The sequence below is a fragment of the Mus musculus genome, chromosome 3 (assembly GCF_000001635.26).
Source record: "Mus musculus strain C57BL/6J chromosome 3, GRCm38.p6 C57BL/6J".
Classification (NCBI taxonomy): domain Eukaryota; kingdom Metazoa; phylum Chordata; class Mammalia; order Rodentia; family Muridae; genus Mus; species Mus musculus.
In genome coordinates this window covers 128,214,553-128,234,324 of record NC_000069.6, presented here as the reverse complement: position 1 = coordinate 128,234,324, position 19,772 = coordinate 128,214,553, and the positions used below count along the sequence as shown (strand labels likewise).

Sequence of the window (19,772 nt, the reverse complement as noted above, 5' to 3'; positions counted from 1 at the left end):
CTAAGCAATTGATTTTCAGGATAATTTTTGAGAACATGTTACATTAGGCACTACATAACCCAGTTAAGAAAATCATACATCGACCTGGTGGGGGCTGATCAAAAATGGATTTCCATTCATTAACAGTCCTTATTTGTTCATTCCTTCTACTCAGCTCAAGTCTCCCCCACCCTTTTGCATCTATTTTTTAGTTTGTCATGTCATTTATAATTTTAAATACAAATATTAGTCATTTAATAAATGGGTGATATATTTGTTTACTGGATAAAGCATGTTCCAAGTACTAGGTAAATCTTCATGTGAAAGTCCAAACCACAGAACTTCACTGGGGAGATTTCATTTCAAACTGAGAGCATCTAAATACTCTTTCCAGTGTTCTAAAGTTGTCCCATTACTCATTGGCAGAAAGAGACAAAATCCGAATAGAAATTGGTTTCCTCGTCTTCTAACCAGCAAGTATGGTTTCTTTGAGCTTTCTTTATGCCTTGGACAAATGCCCTATCTAGTTTATTTTAGGGGCTCTAATTATTTATTTCAAATTCCGAGAGTGACTGAGACTCTCTGAAGACTCAAGTGCGGTCAGTCCTGTTTTTTACCACCGTTTAGACCAAGACTTCAAAGGTGCCATGAATTAGGCCAGTGCTGTTTAGATTTTGCTCTAACTACAAACATACCATAATGTGCAGAGCTGATAAGAGATGTGATCAATAGCCAGATAACACCTTACAGCTGGCGCTGTAGAAAGGGGAGATGGGCAAAAAACGACCTGACATTCCCAGCATTTGTTTATAGCCTATTGATCAATGGTGAAAGAAGAGCCAGTGTGCTCTAAACAGTATGACTGCTCAAGCCAGGGTTCCTTATAGCATTATTATCAAACGAAAAGCCAGACTGGGTAGAGGATTTTAGTGTGTGTGAGAGACTTCAATTTAATAGGTATTTTTAATAATATATTTTGCCATTTACCTTAATTCTAAAAATTATGTTCTTCACTTCCTAACTCAAGAGCAAATAAAAAGCTGTTCAATTATATCTCAGGGTGAGTGTTTTAAAATTAATTTACTTAGTATCTCAAAGAGTCAAAGTCACCTGAAAAATGTGATTATTTTATGTGCATGTCAGAAGACAACTTGGAAGAGTCAGTTTTCTCCTCTCTACCAAGTGGTTTGGGGAAATCAGGTTTAGGGTTAGGGGGGAATAGGGGTGGGGCAGGTAAGTACCTTCACCTACCAAATCACCTTACTAATTATTCAAACCTATTTTAGACAAACAAAATCATTAAAGTTCTAACTGTAATTCTAATATGGAGCCCAAGTGTTCTTTGCCATGTGAATCTTAAGTAACCTACATTCCTTTAAACATTGATCAGCTCATGATTTGTGATTATACAGTGTAACGCTGGGAATCTAAGGGAGGCTTAGGTATCTTTGTATGAAGGAGTAATTGCTGGACTGCACTGATGTTATCTGCATGCCAGTTCGATCTCAAACTTTACACCAATAGTCTCCTAGGAATACATGCAATACCACTGTGATAACGATGTTCTCTGTTGTTGAGGGGCAGGGAATATGAATGAAAAGTAAGTTCCAGCCAGAGAATGGTAGGATCTATAAACTAGACAGTCTAACTCAACATTTTGTGCTTTTTACCCCCTTGTAGAACCATTAAGAAAATTTTCTTATACTTGAAATCTATGTGTTATGGTATGCATCCTTAAAACACTATATTCTAAAAAGCTGTAAGTCTAATGCAGGTAATGCAGACTGCTTTAAGGCGAAAAAAATTTTTTAAGATCTAACCATCTATCCTTATTTTCTGGCCTCTGGCATCAAGGGAGAGACTCGGTTATCATCCACGATGTGTCCTCAGATTAGACCCCTGAAGCATCTCAGCATAGAATTTACATTCATTGTGGTAATAAAGCTAGATTTCAAAAAGACAAAACAAAACCAACCAAACAAAACAAAAACACCTTTAACTTGTGCTAAATACAAACTCCTAGAAGACTTCCACTCTAGAGGTTGAATTTTGAAGTTTCATCTTGTCTCTCTGATTTTAAACTTCATCAGTTTCCAAAACAAACATATACAAGTTGGTCAGCTTTAAAACAAACTGTATCTGATACCGTGTTGTTTTGACAATCAGTCCCGGGTGTTCCCTGATGTGCAGAAGTCAGCCACAGTGATTAAGTTACAGCTTCACAGCGTAGTGAACGCTACCAACACTAAAACAAGTTCTCTATTTAAAAGGAATAAAAGAAAGAACACAGGCCATGGAAGATGAGAGGGGAAGACTTGAAAGGAATGACAAAAAAAATGTTTACTAACAACCCCCTTTCTAAATATACTCATTTTACCTTTTAAATAGGAAACAAGCCAATGGTTTATTTTTAAATCTATTTACTCAGAAGCAAATACTTGCACTTATTGCCTCAACTGTAAGCTACAATTAGACACACAAAAACAATACACCCATCCTCAAAATAATGAAATGTGAATAAAATGTCAATCTGGTTAGGTCAAAAACCATAATGTGTGTGTGTGTATGTGTGTGTTTAGATATCTGCAAGTCCCCTTACTTCATGGAAGCCACATCTGGGTGTTTGTTTTGCATAAGGAGCATTCCTGTCTTTCATCTTTTGCTCTGTGGGTGGGAGTTGGGAAGGGAGGGGTGAGCCTTGCCCGTCTTGTTCTTGTAGGAAAGCCTGTGATTAAATGGGAGAAAACCAAAGATGCTCATTAGAAGTCCAAGTGATTCCCACCACGCTTTGAGGGAGAGCTCCGATTCCTTACCCAGAGGCTGAGCAGAGCTCATCCCCTCCTGGAGAAACGGAGATAGCTCACCTTCTCCACACTCAAAAGAGCTGAGTGAAGTTTCATGACATTTCCTAGGAAGCCAAACTTAGTGGAACTTTAGATGTGCCTGGGAACAGTGTCTTCATGCAAGATCTTCCCTGCTGAGGACTCTTGACGCTGCAGAAGCAGGTAGACGCAGCTGTGCTTAGAAGGTAGTGTGGTTGTTCTTTCTGAGTAAAGGATGAGTGATCGTAAGAACTTTTTCACCTTCTTAATTGAATTGCTCCCTTTAAATTCTTGCTCCATTTGATGTCATTTAAATGCCAGGCAACACCAATTTACATTTACTCATTTGGAAACTTCATCCAGTTATTTGTTCATATCAGACTCATTTGAGACCTGTCTGTAAACAATATTCAAATTCACTGTCATGCCACAAGAATTAGTGTGCGTGCGTGCGTGCGTGTGGATACATGTATTGGGAGAGGCAGGAGATGGAGAAAAGGGGAATTGGAAGAGTCGTGTTAGAAAAGAACAAAGAGTGAGTCTTTGTAACAGTCAAACTGGGTTTCCCGTTTGTCCTGCTCTTTCGTCTCTACTATGGTTTTGACCTCATCCTGACAATTAGGAAGTGTTGGTGTGTGATTGTGTGGCTCAAGGAAGGGGTGTATATATAGATATGTTCACAGAAGACTTTGGAAGATTAAGACCTCTCAGTGCTGCTGATCCATCTGCTTCCTCGGGGCCCATATTTTGGAGGGAATGCCATGTGATTTCATATTGGGATGTTCATAACCCGAGTTCTTAAGCTGTGTATGAAACAGATTTCAAGGGATCCAGCCCTGATTAAGACAGTTAGCCTGCTCACATCCCCCTATTTACTGTGGATTACTGGGAGGGAAGTAGGGGTTAAATCCGCAAGTCTTCCAGCTTCCCCAGAGGTTAACCTGGCAGCCAGCTTGGCACCCACAGGAGAGCTGACAGGTAGCAGGATTTGTCTAAGCAGGCTGCCTGAGAGCCAACAAGGCAAACTGAAGCTCTGGATTAGTTCTGGATTATGTTGTCAGGGTGAAGGCTGATGGACAAACTGCAGAGGAATAAAACGCAAGCTGTTTGGGGAGAGAGGCAGCGTGCATAGCTTCCATTTTTCAAGAAATGACAAGAAAAATCATTAATAATTTGTAAATCCGTGTCCATTAACTTTTCTCTTTGTTTCCCAAGACAGCCTTTTTAACATGAGTCCGCCACTGTCCTATATCTCTTCTGCCTAGTGACAGATGGCAAGATAGATATGAAATTGGATTCATAAAATAATACCTCCGTCTCTATGAAAGACACTTTGTTCTCCTAATACCACCCTGTCCCCAACTCCACACACCCAGGATGAAAAGCAACTTTGACATTGAGATAGCCAGGCACGCATGTTCTCTCTCTTCCCTCTGTGATAAATGTTTATCATAATGGCATCACTTAGTAAAATAACCAGAATAAAATAAATATCACGACACCATTAAGGCACTTATTATGATGATAAAATGCGGTACAGAGCATCTTTCCCCTCATCTCTCTTTTTCTTTTCCTTCATGAAAAAACTTGTGAATCAGTCTCTGGGGCTACCTGAGGTAGTTAATAGTTATGAATATTCAAAAGGCTTAATAGAAACAAATGTGTCTCTGTATAGGTGTGTGTGTGTGTGTGTGTGTGTGTGTGTGTGTGTGTGTGTGTGTGTGTTTCTAACACAGGATCAAAAACTTTCCTCAAGAATTGTGAAGTATTTTTGGTGGCAAAAATTCAATGTATTAACAGATCTAACATTGTATAGCAACTTTGGGTTTTTTTCTCTCTCTCTTTTACAAATTGAATAATGTACATTAGCATTTCCTAAAATAGAAGTTAACTGTTCTCAGACAATGGTTCTGTGATTAAAGTGAAACTAGGAAATACTTTCTAAATTCTTCCAAAGAATCAAAATTACAAGTTTCTGAGCATCTTGGGTTTGATGTGAATTATCATCACTGCTTTATAAGAGTTAAAAATCAACAGAGCTTTGAAGATAATGAGACTAACTCTCAAACACTTATCAGAAATACATGGGATGTTTATTTATCTTCTTCTCAATGATTTCAAAACACATTTTCTAAGTAGAGTGTCTTTCTTCTTCATGGGAAACAATGTAGAGTTTGGTCCCAGCTCTTCAGCCTGGGCCCTTCACCACACATAAAGTAAGGAGAGGAAATCCATAATATAAAGAAAGGGTCATATTTGTCTTGGGCAAAGCTTCATCTGTACTGCCCACCACCCACAGCAAATATTCCACAACTTTGCAAATGAATCAGAGGAAAGGAATTGATGCCAAAATCTATTGAATTTACTTTGAGTCCAAAACAAAGTAAATCATTAGAATCTTAATTCTCACAATATTGTTCTCCTGGATAACGTTAATATGTGACGAACACCAGAAGAAAAGCCAGGAAAATACATGGACTATAACTGCTTTGGGGAAGTATGGCATACAGAAAGGTTTTGGGCCTGAAGATATGCAACTGTTTTCCTACCATCAGTTAATCCAGTGTGCTCATAAACAAGTTCAACATTGATCATCGTTATACAAGACATTTATTTAGACAGGACTCGGTGACAGAAGTCATGTCACCCTTAAGGATGTCCATGATCCACCCACACATCTCTAGACACACAGCCTGTCCTTACCCATGAATGATCATTAAAAACAACGCTGGCTTCTTTGTTTCTAATAAGACTTCACGTTGATTTTATGTGTGTAGTACTAAATACAGTGTCAGAGAACTGCCAGAGTTTGTCTTCCCCTGACAAGCAAGGGTTCCCCTTCCCTGGGAGTCAGCACTTCCTATCTGTTTCCGTGCTGTATTGCAGAGGGAAATGATTTCTTTCTTTGACACTGAGAAACCTTTGGTTGCCTTGGATTCTTCCTTGCTCTCTTAGGATAGAAAGTCTCAGCTTTGTTGAACACCTTCAAACTCTAGGTGGGAGCCACATATTCTAACACACCCTAAATCAGCAAATTTTCTGTATCAATTTTTACAATTATGATTCACAACAGTAGCGAAATTACAGTTATGAAGAAGCGATGAAAATAATCTCAGGGTTGGGGTCACAACAACTCTGTATTAAAGGGTTGCAGCATTAAGAAGGCTGAGAACCACTGCTCTTAATGGAAAGATTTCAGGTTATATATTCACTTTTCTTATAAATCACAGACAGGGGAAGGGGGAGCTCACCTTCTCAAAGAAGAAGGGGAGGGGAAGGAGGACGGGGAAGGGAATCTGGGAGCAGAAGACAGCATTTGGGATGTAAATAAATAAATAAGTAAGTCATAGAGCAAGCTAGCCATGAATTTCATTGTGAAAGTACAGAGATGGAGTTTTTGCTTCCTTGCTTGTTTCTAAAATTATGCAAGCACTAAAAAAAAAAAAAAGCAGTTAAAATCTTTTTCACTTTAAGTCATAAAATAACAATGAAAGTAACTAACCCTGCATATAACTACTTAGAAAACCCTGTTGAAATAGGAGCAAAGCTTATGGGAAACCTCAAAGGATGTTTGTAGAATAAGAGAACTTTAGTTTAACTGCCATTCACTTTATGTACACAGAAGAAGCAACGGAAAAACAAACACGTGGGCTATGGTTTGGTTGTACTAAAAACTCCAAATGTTTACAGTTTTAAATATGCTAAAAGATTGGCAAAGGAAAGAGACACTTCAAAGGATATCAAATGGGTGGCAGTTACCGAATCACTCAATGGAGTCCCCTGCAGGGAAGATGTCAAAGCAAGTTGTTTCCCTTTTCCATTTTCTCAAACCTAAAGGAACTGCCAAATATTCTAAGCCAAAGGCTACCTGTCTTTTCCATGCCTATACTAATTGGTCTGACATAGGCTGGATAAATCTTCAGTGTTGAATAAAGAAATAAACGGGAGGGAAAAGAGGAATTAAAGACTCTTGGAACTTCTTAAACTAACTGGTTCATTAGTAGCTCCAACTGCTATATCACAGACCTGTCACCCGCTCTCCTTCGTGATTGACTTCACCCCTGCAGAAAGGGACCGAAACCCTTTCTGACCTGCAAGGGTCTAGTTGGAGGTGTGACTCCTGGCTTGAACAGCTGTCAAGCATAGTGATGTTTGAGGTGGTGACAGGCTATAAATGTGAAGTGTCCCTTCTGAATCCCTGGAAATATTCCCACCCTCTCATCGAGAGATGCTGCCCTGGAGGAAAGACAACAGAAGATAGAGAAACATAGTTTCCTTTCCAGAAACTGGCTCTTCTGAAGCCAGCAAAAAAAAAAAAAAAAAAAAAAATTCCAAAGGTATTTATTCCAAAGGCAAAACCAGAGAGTAAGAGCACCAGTTAATTATTGATGCTATTGGCCTACATATTGTAGTCAAGGTTGAGAGAATAAATTATCTCACCAACAGAGAGAGATCAAAGAGTTTTCAAAAAAAAAAAAAAACACGGGGAATATAAAAATAAGGATTCACAAGTGAGAGCAGGGACAAAGATTTAGCCTCAGAACTCAAACAGAGTTGGGACAAATAACATTGTACAACACTCAAAGAAATGGGTCTTAAGCCAAGTGTAGGAGCAGAAACTGAAAACTCAGAGCCCATGTGGGCCGAAGACAGCAGGGGGACGACTTTTACCATAGACCTTTCTTCATCTTTATGTTATAACCAATACAAATATCATGACCACTTACCCAGTAAATTCTGCTAAACTGAACAATATTAACAGTGCACAAGAATAAGCCCAGTGAGGAGAAACATGGGCTCTGCCCTTTGCTTTGACATGCACCAGTGATCTTGTGCTTCGTACAAAACTAGAACTTTGTACCAGAACAAATTATGACTCTGTACTTCTCCACTCATTTTTTTTTTATACTATAAGCACTAACCCTCTACGGACACAACTGCACATGCTGACAGAAACATTACAACCGATTTTACCTATTCATCGGTGTCTGACCTGCTAAAAAGCAAGCCTAACTTAGAGTCGTCTATCTACAAAAACATCTGAGGTCCAACCTGCCAGATGTGACAGAGTCAGCAGATTTGACTAATGAGATCTGTGAAAAATAGCAGTTTCTTCTGTTATTTTTTTCTTTTTCCTTGTGTATCTCTATACACGGAAAACAATGACGGTTCAGTGTGCTGTGCCCTTGCAGAGATAAAATGGCAAAGCCACTCAGACTCTTGAAGGAGACTTCGTTATTTATGAATAAAAACATCTGAGAACAAGGAAAGGAAATGACTAATAGTGCTGAAAGAACAGAAAGCAAGAAGTCAGGGAAAGGGCTGTCACTGTGGCCACCATCCATGATGGTTGAGAATCCTGGTTGGAGAGGTTTTTTGGTGTGTTTTTTTTTTCTTTTCCATTTTTTTATTAGGTATTTAGCTCATTTACATTTCCAATGCTATACCAAAAGTCCCCCATACCCACCCACCCCCACTCCCCTACCCACCCACTCCCCCTTTTTGGCCCTGGAGTTCCCCTGTACTGGGGCATATAAAGTTTGCGTGTCCAATGGGCCTCTCTTTCCAGTGATGGCCGACTAGGCCATCTTTTGATACATATGCAGCTAGAGTCAAGAGCTCTGGGGTACTGGTTAGTTCATAATGTTGTTCCACCTATAGGGTTGCAGATCCCTGAGGTTTTTTTTTTAATATTTTTTATTATTACGTATTTTCCTCAATTACATTTAGAATGCTATCCCAAAAGTCCCCCATACCCTCCCCCCCCCCACTTCCCTACCCACCCATTCCCATTTTTTGGCCCTGGCATTCCCCTGTACTGGGGCATATAAAGTTTGCGTGTCCAATGGGTCTCTCTTTCCAGTGATGGCCGACTAGGCCATCTTTTGATACATATGCAGCTAGAGTCAAGACCTCCGGGGTACTGGTTAGTTCATAATGTTGTTGCACCTACAGGGTTGCAGATCTCTTTAGCTCCTTGGGTACTTTCTCTAGCTCCTCCATTGGGGGCCCTGTGCTCCATCCAATAGCTGACTGTGAGCATCCACTTCTGTGTTTGCTAGGCCCCAGCCTAGTCTCACAAGAGACAGCTATATCAGGGTCCTTTCAGCAAAATCTTCCTAGTGTATGCAATGGTGTCAAAGCACGTTTTTTTATGTATATCGAGTTGTGAATGTAAGCACTCCAGAACAAATAGCATGAAATGCCATAGCTATTATCAATTATAAAAGTAATAGATACTATTGTGTGCATGTTCAGATGATAAAACTCACTCATTAGAAAAGTCGTCGACTTCCTGGGGCCATTCACTTTAGCAAAGGTGCTATGAAGGAAACTGTTATCTTTCTCCATCCCTGTCTCCAGTGCGAGAATCATGCCCAGAACAGTCAGAGCCCATGCAGCTCCGGGTAGATGGGGGTCTTCTTTTCACCAAGCCATACCTCCTAAGAAGCTATGATAACATTTTAAGTTAAAGCAAACCAACTGGAAGAAGGCCAATGCAGAATATGTAGTCTAAAACTCCAACTGGAGTGAGAGGAAACACCAAGGTGGTTTTGATTTGTATTCTCTGATGGCTAAAGTTGTAGAACACCTTTATATGTTTCTCAACCTTTTGTTTTTCACCTTTTAAGAGTTCTGCTTAGTTCTATACTCCACCTTTTCATTGAGTTGTTTACTTTCTTGATGTTTAGTTTTATAAGTCCTTTGCACACGAACCTGTTATCAGAAAAACAGCTGGGAAAGAGCTCTTCCTATTCCCTAGGCTGAATCTTCACTGGAATAATTATGTCCTTGGAAATACAGGAGGTTTTTAGTTTCATGTGTTCTCATTTATTAGTTGGTCTTAGTGCCTGTGTTACAAGGTCCTTGTTCAGAAAGCCCTTTTCTGTACAGGTGCATTCAGGTCTTCTGCTGAGGTCAATAATCCATTGAGATAACTATCCAGTTTTACCAATGTCATTCGATGAAGAGGCTGTCTTTCCTCTAATGTGTATTCATGACTTTTTTTTGTCAAAAGTTGGCAGCTCTAGAAGTATAGGCTTGTGTGTGAGTCAATAAAGGAGTGCCCTTATTCACTACTAGTGTGAGCACTAATTTGTGCAGCCTCTATGCAAAGCAGTAAGACTGTGCCTTTAGGAGATAGAAATAGATCTTTCATATGATTCAGGTATCCCACTCTTGGGCATCTACCCAAAGGACTCTATATCTCATCCTGTTCACTCTGCTCTATTTTTAACAAGTAGGAAATGGAAGCCGCCTATATGTCCATTTGCTGATGAATGGACACTAAAACATGTGGTACATTTACACAATGGAATATTACTTGGATTTAGGAAAAATGAAGTTTCCATGTAAATGGATGGAAGAGTACACAATCATTCTGAGTGGGATAGCTAAAGCCAGAAAGATGGATGCTCATGTTTACCTCATTTGTGGACATTAGTTTTGATTCTTCAGATATGTATGTTTCATTTAGGATATAATACAATTTGGAAACTTAGTAAGAGGTCATGGGATGGGGGAGCTTTCAAAGGAAGGGAAATGGAATGCAGCTGTATAAAAATTTGAAAGAGAAATAACAGAACAGGCACTAGTAAACTAGAGTTGAAGGTGGGAAGGTAGAATAGTGGAGGCTCTACCCATACTTGTTGAACTATGGACTACTGATGGACTCTGGAACAGGGACAGACATTGTCTTCAGTATGTAACCACTGGTGAGCCTACCATACTCCAGGGAAATACTACGAAACCCATGGGCACACAAACATTCCTGGTTATACACAGCATAGGGTGGGACCCATTGAAGGATATGAATAAACATGTTAAAAATAAAAGTGGCCATCAATAAGTAAAATACATGTGTGTCTTAACTGTATGTTAACTCACTAATTATTATCAGCCAGCTCTTAAACTAATTATTATGGGGGTCATTGTGAGAAAAGCACATAATAAAAGATATTATGAAAAAAATCCCAAGTGATGATTTTCTAAGAGATGTGCTTGCTTTCTAAGAGCCTTCAAATGTAACAGGAGGGGTTTCCAGTAGTCAGGAGATAGGGGGTAGGTTCATAGTTGAATTTGTGAAGTCTTGAATTATAATCTTCCAAAGCCCTCTTATGATCATAGTTTCTATTCTCTCTACATATTTGAGCCAGTCTGGGCTATTCGTGCACACACCAACACCTATAAAGCATTCGTTGACTTAGAAGCTGGTAGCATGGACTCTTCCCACTCCCTTCCATGTAACTGTGCTCTGTACAAATGTGATAAGGAAAAGTAAAGATTTGCCCATCACTGCCTTCTCTTTCCTTCACAGTTATAATTTTCATACAGTTCCTTAAAGGCACTTATTTGTTTTATATTTCATGGGTTAAAATGGGTTTATTCCAGACTCCATGGGTAAAGAAGAATTTATGTGCTTTATAGTAATCTATAAGAAAAAAAAAAAGTTTGGAAAAAAATCTTTCTTAACTCTCAAGAAATTATGACCAAAAGTATTTTAAAAAAATTAAACATCCAGCCAGTGTAGTAGCTGCACATGCCATCCCAGCACTGAAGAAGTAAGACCAAGGGGTTGTGAACTGGAGCACAAACTAGGATACATGGTAACGATTTGTCTGGAAAAAAAAAGTAAAGTTTATTATGAGACAAAAAAAATAATTGGAATGTATTTAGCTGTTTCAAATTTTTACACGTAATAGAAAAATGCCTGACACTTGCAAGCAATTACACAATGTTTTTAAATGACAATGTGGAGTTGTAATAAAGCGCTTTAAATGCTTCCAGACAATTTGTTTTACTAGCCAGTTAGCACGTTCGCTTGAGGAGCAGAAGCTGGACATGTGTAATGCGCCGCTGAGTGTGTTGCCCCGTTGCAAGGTTCTGAGCAGTGTGAGCAACTGAGCTTCCTGAGAAAGTGTCCTGGCAACCTGCTGTGCCTTTCCCTGCTGGTCATCCAAACACTGTCCAAGTAGCAGCTCAGGAACGCCCCCAACTGAAGAGGGCGTGGGAGGGGGGCTGATTCTGTCTTTACCGAGTTGACACGAGGCATGTCGCAGCCTTCGGTGCAAAATGTTACTGGAAATCTCTTAATCCCAAATTAGGTCAATATTTTATCAAGTTAATCTAGCATGAAGATTAATTGCATTAGTTACACATACATGCACGCACACAAGTTATTTGTTCTAGAAATACTTTTAATCACAGAGCAAACCCTTGGTTTTATGATGGCAATTTTTCACTCTGTCCAAAAAAAAAATATATAGCACACGTCTTTAAAAGTTCATCTTTTATCAATAAAGTATTTGTCTTTATAAAAGAGACATTGATTTTTTTTCATCGATGTGTAGCTAAGACTTATACAAGGCAAAGGATGAGGGGCTCGTAATTACTGTAACAAACACCATCAAAAAGCTGTTTGTAAAGGAATTGCTTTTGATTGAGATGCTTTTAACAAACTAGCTTAGCGTTGGTCTTCTATTTCAATTTCTCTTTATTCTCTCAAAAATGTGTGGTTGGTCCCATAAGAAAGTTGGTGATTTTATTTGTTTAACCTTTTGTATTGCCCAGCATGATCTAAAATACCATATCCAAGAGTACAGACTACTTACTATTCTACAATGGCTCCCCATGCATTCAGCAGTTTTGAAAACTGGGATCTGACTTTCCTCCTTACCCACTGGCTTCTGGCAGGAGGGCAGCTGGGGAAGGGCTCAGCTTTCCCTAGGAGGCCGGCCACTGAAAGTTTGAGCATGCTCCAGTGCCTGTATGGGCGCCACACAATGGACCTGGTAGTTGTTTTTTTTTTTCTCTTTCTTCTTTTCTGTGGAAGAAGGTCACAAGGGTTGGGGGTGGATCTGACAGCATTGGAAATTGAATGTGACTGTGATGCATTATGGGAAATCCCCAAATAATCAATAAAAATAGTGGGTTGGAATAAAAAAAGAAAAAAGAAGAAAGAAAACCAAAGTAAGGCTTTGGTGGGGGGAGACTATATTGATCCAAAAGGCAGATCTACTAGCATAAGACAAGACAGACAAATGCCCTCCCTTCTATCAGAGTCTACCTGGTCATTGAAAAATCCCAGACAGCATTCTAGGTAGTTTTAGAGTCCTGCCCCAGACACCACTGTAGTGGCTCTACAGACCACTGTCCACTCCCACTATTCTGGTAGCTTTATACTCCCACCCCACCCCCACTCTCCCGTGCAAGGCAGAGTTCGCACACTGTTTCATCATCCACTGGCATCCTCCAATGGTCATGCCAATTATCAGGACTTCACAGACAATGTTTGAGAATAGTACATGTCAGAAATTTAGCTTTTGTCTTCAAATATTGGTTTACTGGCATTCATCATTGGCGAAAATGATAAGTCAAAGAAATCCAGGAAGTTTTTCATATGACTAGTCTTTTGAATTAATTAACAGATTAAAATCAAATCTCTCCTGTGAAGAACAGATTCACATCAGCACTCTCAGGCGGCATGGTTGAACGCGTTGGGAGGTAGAGTTCATAGTCCTGAATGTCAGCCTCACGGTTATTATGAGGCTGTGACAAGCTGTGCTGCAGAGACGTGCCAAAGGGTTCTCTAATCTCCACTTACAACAGTGCAGCATTCTCCCATGAATATTAAGAAAAACCTACTTCAGCTTGCTAAAAGTCACCCAAGGGCATGGTGCACCTAAATAAAAAACATATTTCAGAAAAGGGTCCTGCAAGATATCCCAGATAAAACCAAAAGAAAGAGCCAGACCCAAGCTGGCTGTGAGGGGGGATGGTGGGTGGATTTCTTTACTTTTCTATATTAATCTCTTTACTATCTGCATGTATGTATGTATGTATGTATGTATGTATGTATGTATACATGCATACATAACATCATATTGATGTGTCAACTGTACACCATAAAATCTGTTTGTTTGTTTGTTTGTTTGTTTGTTTGTTTGTTTGTTTCATACAAAGCAATTTGATCTGGGCAGGATGGCTCACCTCCTAATCCTGGCAATTGAAGGGCTGAGGTGAGAGCATCACCATGGATTCCAAGAGAGCCTGGGCTGCACCAGGACAGCCTTAGATACACAAAGAGAGAGAATTTTTATCTCACAAAGAAAAACTAAAATCAAACAACAGTTACAAAAGCCTAAAAGTATAATTAGATTTATGTTTCTTAGATTTCAATCTCAAAAAAAAAAATGTTGTGTGAATAATGAACAAATCCTCTGTCCTGACCATAGATTACCATCCTGAAGTCGCATTAAAAATTAATGTTAATTCTTTGGATGGTCCCCGGGGGATCCATCCCATAATGAGCCACCAAACCCAGACACTATTGCATATGCCAGCAAGATTTCGCTGAAAGGACCCTGATATAGCTGACTCATGTGAGGCTATGCTAGTGCCTGGCAAATACAGAAGTAGATGCTCACAGTCATCTATTGGATGGAACACAGGGCCCCCAATGGAGGAGCTAGAGAAAGTACCCAAGGAGCTGAAGGGGTCTGCAACCCTATAGGTGTAACTACAATATGAACTAACCAGTACCCCCAGAGCTCATGTCTCTAGCTGCATATGTAGCAGAAGATGGCCTAGCCAGCCATCATTGGGAAGAGAGGCCCCTTGGTATTGCAAACATTATATGCTCCAATACAGGGAAATTCCAGTGCCAAGAAGTGGGAGTGGGTGGGTAGGGGAGCAGGACAGGGGGCGGGTACAGGGAACTTTTGGAATAGCATTTGAAATGTAATAAAAGAAAATATCTTTTTAAAAAATTAATGTTAAAATATAGCATGTAGCCTTCTATTTTCCTTTCATGTTGACCTTAATATGACTAATAAAATCTTACTCATACATATTAAGTGCATACCCAGTGGATAACTTAACCTTTCACTTAGTATTACAGACACAAAAATAAATTTTCTTGAGTTTTAAAATTTCTTTGTATATATAAATATACATACATTTTATTGTAATATTCCACATTTTTGTATTATTAAAACCATTTAAACTTCCTACCTGACCAATAAATTTATATCTCCCTCATTATGTTTATAACCTCTTATATTTAAGAGTCCTGAGCCATATGGCTTCATCCCTCTAAAACAACTGATTCTTACTGAATTCCCACACATACCTGTCAAGCCCCAGGATCAGGTCTGTTTGATGTATACAATGAATATAAAATGCAATTTTAACTGCCAAGTATAGCAATAGCAAACAAACAAACAGAAAACAATAACACCCTTAGTGGTCAGCACACTTAATGGTCAGCACCCTTAGCAGTGTGTTCTGGTCCTTGTAAATATGAAGCCAAGGCTCAGAAAGACCTGGAGGGCCTAAAATACTGGGTGCCATCAGAAACACCTTTGCTGATTGTTTTTATTATTATTCTACGTGTGTCTCTTGTCTCTTTATCCACAAAACAAGAATAACAAGATAGAGGTAGCAAAGCATTTAAGGAGTGAATTATGTTCAATACTTGATAGGAATTTAATAAGTTTATCTAATATATATTGTCATTAACATTTAGACAATCTATAAGCACTAAAGGTGAAAAATCTAAATGTAAAAATCTAGAGTGTTGAGCTTGTTCATTTTTTGTTAACTTGACACAAGTTATAGGCATCAGAGAGAACAGGGCCTCAGTTGAGAAAATGGCTCCATAATATTGGGCTTCAGGAAAGATTGGAGCATTTTCTTAGTCAATGATTGATGGAGGAGGGCCCAACTCATCAAAAGTGGATCCATCCCTGGGCTGATGGTCCTAGATTCTATAAGAAAGCAGGCTGAGCAAGCCATGATGAGCAAGACACTAAGCAGCACCCCTCCATGGCCACTGTATCAGCTCCTGCCTCCATGTTGCTGTCCTGTTTGAGTTCTTATCCTTCAACGATAGACCACAATGGGGAATTGTAAGCCAAATAAATCCTTTTCTGCTCAACTTATTTTTTGGCCATGGGTTTTATTGTTGTGATTGTAATCCCAATTAGTGAAAATAGTTGCATTTTAAATATACAGGAAAAAGAGTCATAAAGATAAGCAATGAGGGAGAATTTGAAAGTTGGGATGAATGGTAAGGGGCAAGAAGGACTGTTGTGTGTAGAGCAAGGAGAAGTGAAAACATACATCTAAGTGGGTGGATGTGGGCACAGTGAGAACTTATAAGGAAGCATTGGCAAGACAGAGAAACATTGTTAGGCAAGAGCATCAGATATGCCAGGCTGTGGGAAAACTGCCTTTCACCTTGAAGACTTTGCACTGGCTTATAAATGTTCTGAATGCCCCTTAAAGGAATTTGGATGTGATTCAAGTGGGCAAGTATCAGTCATAGTTCAGAGGAGGGCTGACTTCTCACGTCTGCAGTTTTAGATCATGGAGAGAAGAGAGAAATGACTCCAGTGGGAAGCAATGGGGGACGGACAAGCTCGGGTTTGAAATAAACTCATCTGTAAAACTGTAATCTTTCCTTACAGCCACATGGAATTTTAGGGTTGGCAGTGCCTTTGGAGTACACTGGACTCACTCTTCTGAGAAGGAAACGGGCATTTGAAGGACATGCTCAAGTGTCCTTCACTTGGCTGTGGTGACTGATCCAGACCCACACCCTAGCTCAGATGCCCTGGCCCCAGCATACCTCCCTCTGATTGGTAATCCTTTCTTATAAAGAGCCAAAAGGGACATCAGCAACATTTTATGAAGGTCCCCTGTCAAACCTAAGTAAACTGAAAGAAGGGAGAAAGCCTCGGGGAAAGGGTGAAGTGGAGATTACATCAGTGACAGTGTCATTCAGTAAGATACCTCAGCGAAGGAAAGGCAGCATGCAGGCTAAGGAACACGCCACAGGAGAAGGGAAGCCAGCCACTCTTCCCACAGTTCAGACTCAGTTCTTACACAAAGTGAGTAGTGCTATCAGATAATTGAGTGAGGCTCCTGGCTATCAATCACTGCAACTGTTTCTCCTACGCCTCTTCTGTGCACCCTTGACACACAGGGCCATGGCCCTGACATCAGAGATCAGACTAACTCATTGCTACTTCATCTAATATCTTCACCTTCATCTGGCTTCTCAATTAATGGGACATAATGCCATAATTGGAGAAGTTGAATTTCTGCCAAATTTTACTTGACGTGTGTGTTAATGATAAGCTTATAGCTCAGAAAGTATCCTACGCAAAATTATCATTTATTTTTTTATTACTATGAATATTATTTTACTTTTTATCCCAAAAATACGAAGAGAAAGTGACATTTTTAATAGTAAAGTCAGAATACAAGGCTAAGGCAACAAATATCTAGCTATACAGTCAAGTTAATAAATGCATTAAAGGCAATAATAGAAGATATTTACATGATTCATATTCAGGATAGTTTAAGGAGTGAGCTACATGGCAGACAAAGTTTTAGGAAAAGCACTTGCAGGATTCTAACCTCTGCTCTATACACACTTTCTCCCAATTATTCAATCAACTACTAATCTAGACACTGAAGTGAAGGATTTTTCAGATATAATGAGGGTCCCAAATCAATTGACCTTAAAGCAAAGTGATTATGTAGATAGTCCTGTGCTAACCAGATGACCCCTCTTAAAGCAGTCTGTCTTCACTAGCTGGCTTCAGAAAAGGAAGTTAAGGGATTGGACAACATAAAAGGCTCCCAGGAGACTACACCCTGAAGGAGTCTGGGCAGCACGTTGCAGATGAAAGGGGCCAATGGGGAATAAATGAAGTCCCTAACTAAATGTGGATTATTGTCACAAGCATGTCCATGTCAAGGACACCAATGTCACAGACCCATGGGAATAGCAAGGCTTTCCCTGGGTCAAGCACAGGCAAAGGGCAACACCGGGCCCTGGTCTGAACTCAAATGTTGACTAATATTGACTGTTAGCTAAAATCAGCACAGAAAGTATACACCTCTGGTGTCCTCGTCTAAGAGCATGCACTATAGGCAGAAACTCACTAGCAGTTTCCTCCTCTGGAGTGAGTCCAACCTGAGACAGCTCCTGAACAAAGACCTCCTACCATAATTAGCTATCCCACCTCCTCCTGGTTCACACTAGGAAACGGAGTTTCCTAGCTAGTGATGCTCTTCTCTATCTTGGTGTATAACCCACCCCATCCCAGTTTTTCCCTGTGTGCCTGTGGTTTCTTCATTACCAGTTAGTTGCTCGAGTCAACCCAATTGCCTAAGTCATAGAGTGCCCCTGCAGGCCACTTACACCCTGTGGAACTGAACTTACAAACAGTTGTGAACTGGGTATGTGTGTTAGGAACTGAAGCTCGGTCCACTAAAAGAGTAGTGACTGCTTTTTTTTAACCACTTTTTTTTTTTTTTTTACTTCTGAGAAGTGCAATCTGTTTTAAAAATTAGTGCACAGTTCTGTTCCACTGATCTACCTCCCTGTCTCTGTACCAATGCTATGAAGTTTTTTTGTTTCTGTTTTTGTTTTTAATTAGATATTTTCTTTATTTACATTTCAAATGCTATCCCCTTTCCTAGTTTCTCCTCCGAAAATCCCCTATCCTCTCCCCCCTCCCCCTGATCCTCAACCAACCCACTCCTGATTCCTGGCACAAGCATTCCCCTATACTGGGGCACAGAAACTTCACAGGACAAAGGGCCTTTCCTCCCATTGAAGACCGACTAGGGCATTCTCTGCTACATAAGAAGTTAGAGCCATGAGTCCCACCATGCATTTTCTTTGATTGGTGGTTTAGTCCCAGGGAGATCTGTGGGTACTGCTTAGTTCATATTGTTGTTCCTACTATGGACCCGCAAACCCCTTCAGCTCCTTGAGTACTTTCTCTAGCTCCTTCATTGGGGACCCTGTGCTAATGGATAACTGTGAGCATCTACTTCTGTATCAGTCAGGCAATGGCAGAACCTCTCAAGAGACAGCTATGTCAGTCTCCTGTCGGCAAGCTCTTATTGGCATCTGCAATAGTATCTGGGTTTGGTGGTTGTATATGGGATGAATCTCCAGGTGGGACAGTCTCTGGATGGTCCTTCCTTCCATCTCTGCTCCACACTTTGTCCCTGTAACTCCTTCGATGGGTATTTTGTTCCTCCTTCTAGAAAGGATCAAAGTGTCCACACTTTGGTCTTCCTTCTTCTTGAGCTTCATGTGTTTTGCAAATTGTATCTTGGATATTCTGAGCTTCTGGGCTTCTGCTTATCAGTGAGTGCATATCATGTGTGTTGTTTTGTAATTGGGTTACCTCGCTTAGGATGATATCCTCCAGATCCATCCATTTTTCTAAGAATTTCATGAATTCATTAAATGTGCATTTTCTGTATCCATTCCTATGTTGAAGGACATCAGGGTTCTTCTCAGCTTCTGGCTATTATAAATAAGGCTGCTATGAACATAGTGGGGCATGTATCCTTATTACAAGTTGGAGCATCTTCTGGGTATATGCCCAGGAGAGTTATTGCTAGATCTTCCAGTAGAACTATGTCCAATCACTATTGCTCTGTAGTACAGCTTGAGGTCAGGGATGGTGATTCCCACAGAAGTTCTTTTATTCTTGAGAATGATTTATGCTATCCTGAGTTTTTTTGTTATTCCAGATAAATTTGAGAATTGCTCTTTTCATCCCTGTGAAGAATTGAGTTGGAATTTTTATGGAGGCTGCATTGAATCTGTAGATTGCTTTTGGTATGCAGATGCTTGCAGCCAACCATTGCCCTGAGCATGGGAACCCTAATGGAAGAGTTACGGGAAGGATGAAGGAGCGGAAGGGGTTTGCAAACCCATAGGAAGAACAATAATATCAACCAACCAGACATCCAGAGCTCCCAGGGACTAAACCACCAAAGAGTACACATGGAGGGACCCATGGCTCCAAATGGATATGTAGTAGAGGATGGCCTTATCTGGCATCAATGGGAAGGGAGACCCTTGGTCCTGTGGAGGCTCGATGCCCTAGAGTAGGGGGATTTAGAGAATGTAGGAGTGGGGGGTGGAGCACTTTC

General features: G+C 40.1%; 1 long non-coding RNA gene across 1 annotated transcript in view; it reads left to right on the top strand.

Moving 5' to 3' along the window:
• Positions 1–2,719: 2,719 nt before the first annotated feature.
• D030025E07Rik (RIKEN cDNA D030025E07 gene) overlaps positions 2,720–19,772 on the top strand; it is a 114,591-nt gene continuing 97,538 nt past the window's right edge. Inside the window, exon 1 of the long non-coding RNA NR_045704.1 lies at positions 2,720–3,007. This is a non-coding gene — a long non-coding RNA (RIKEN cDNA D030025E07 gene). The remainder of the gene's footprint in view (positions 3,008–19,772) is intronic.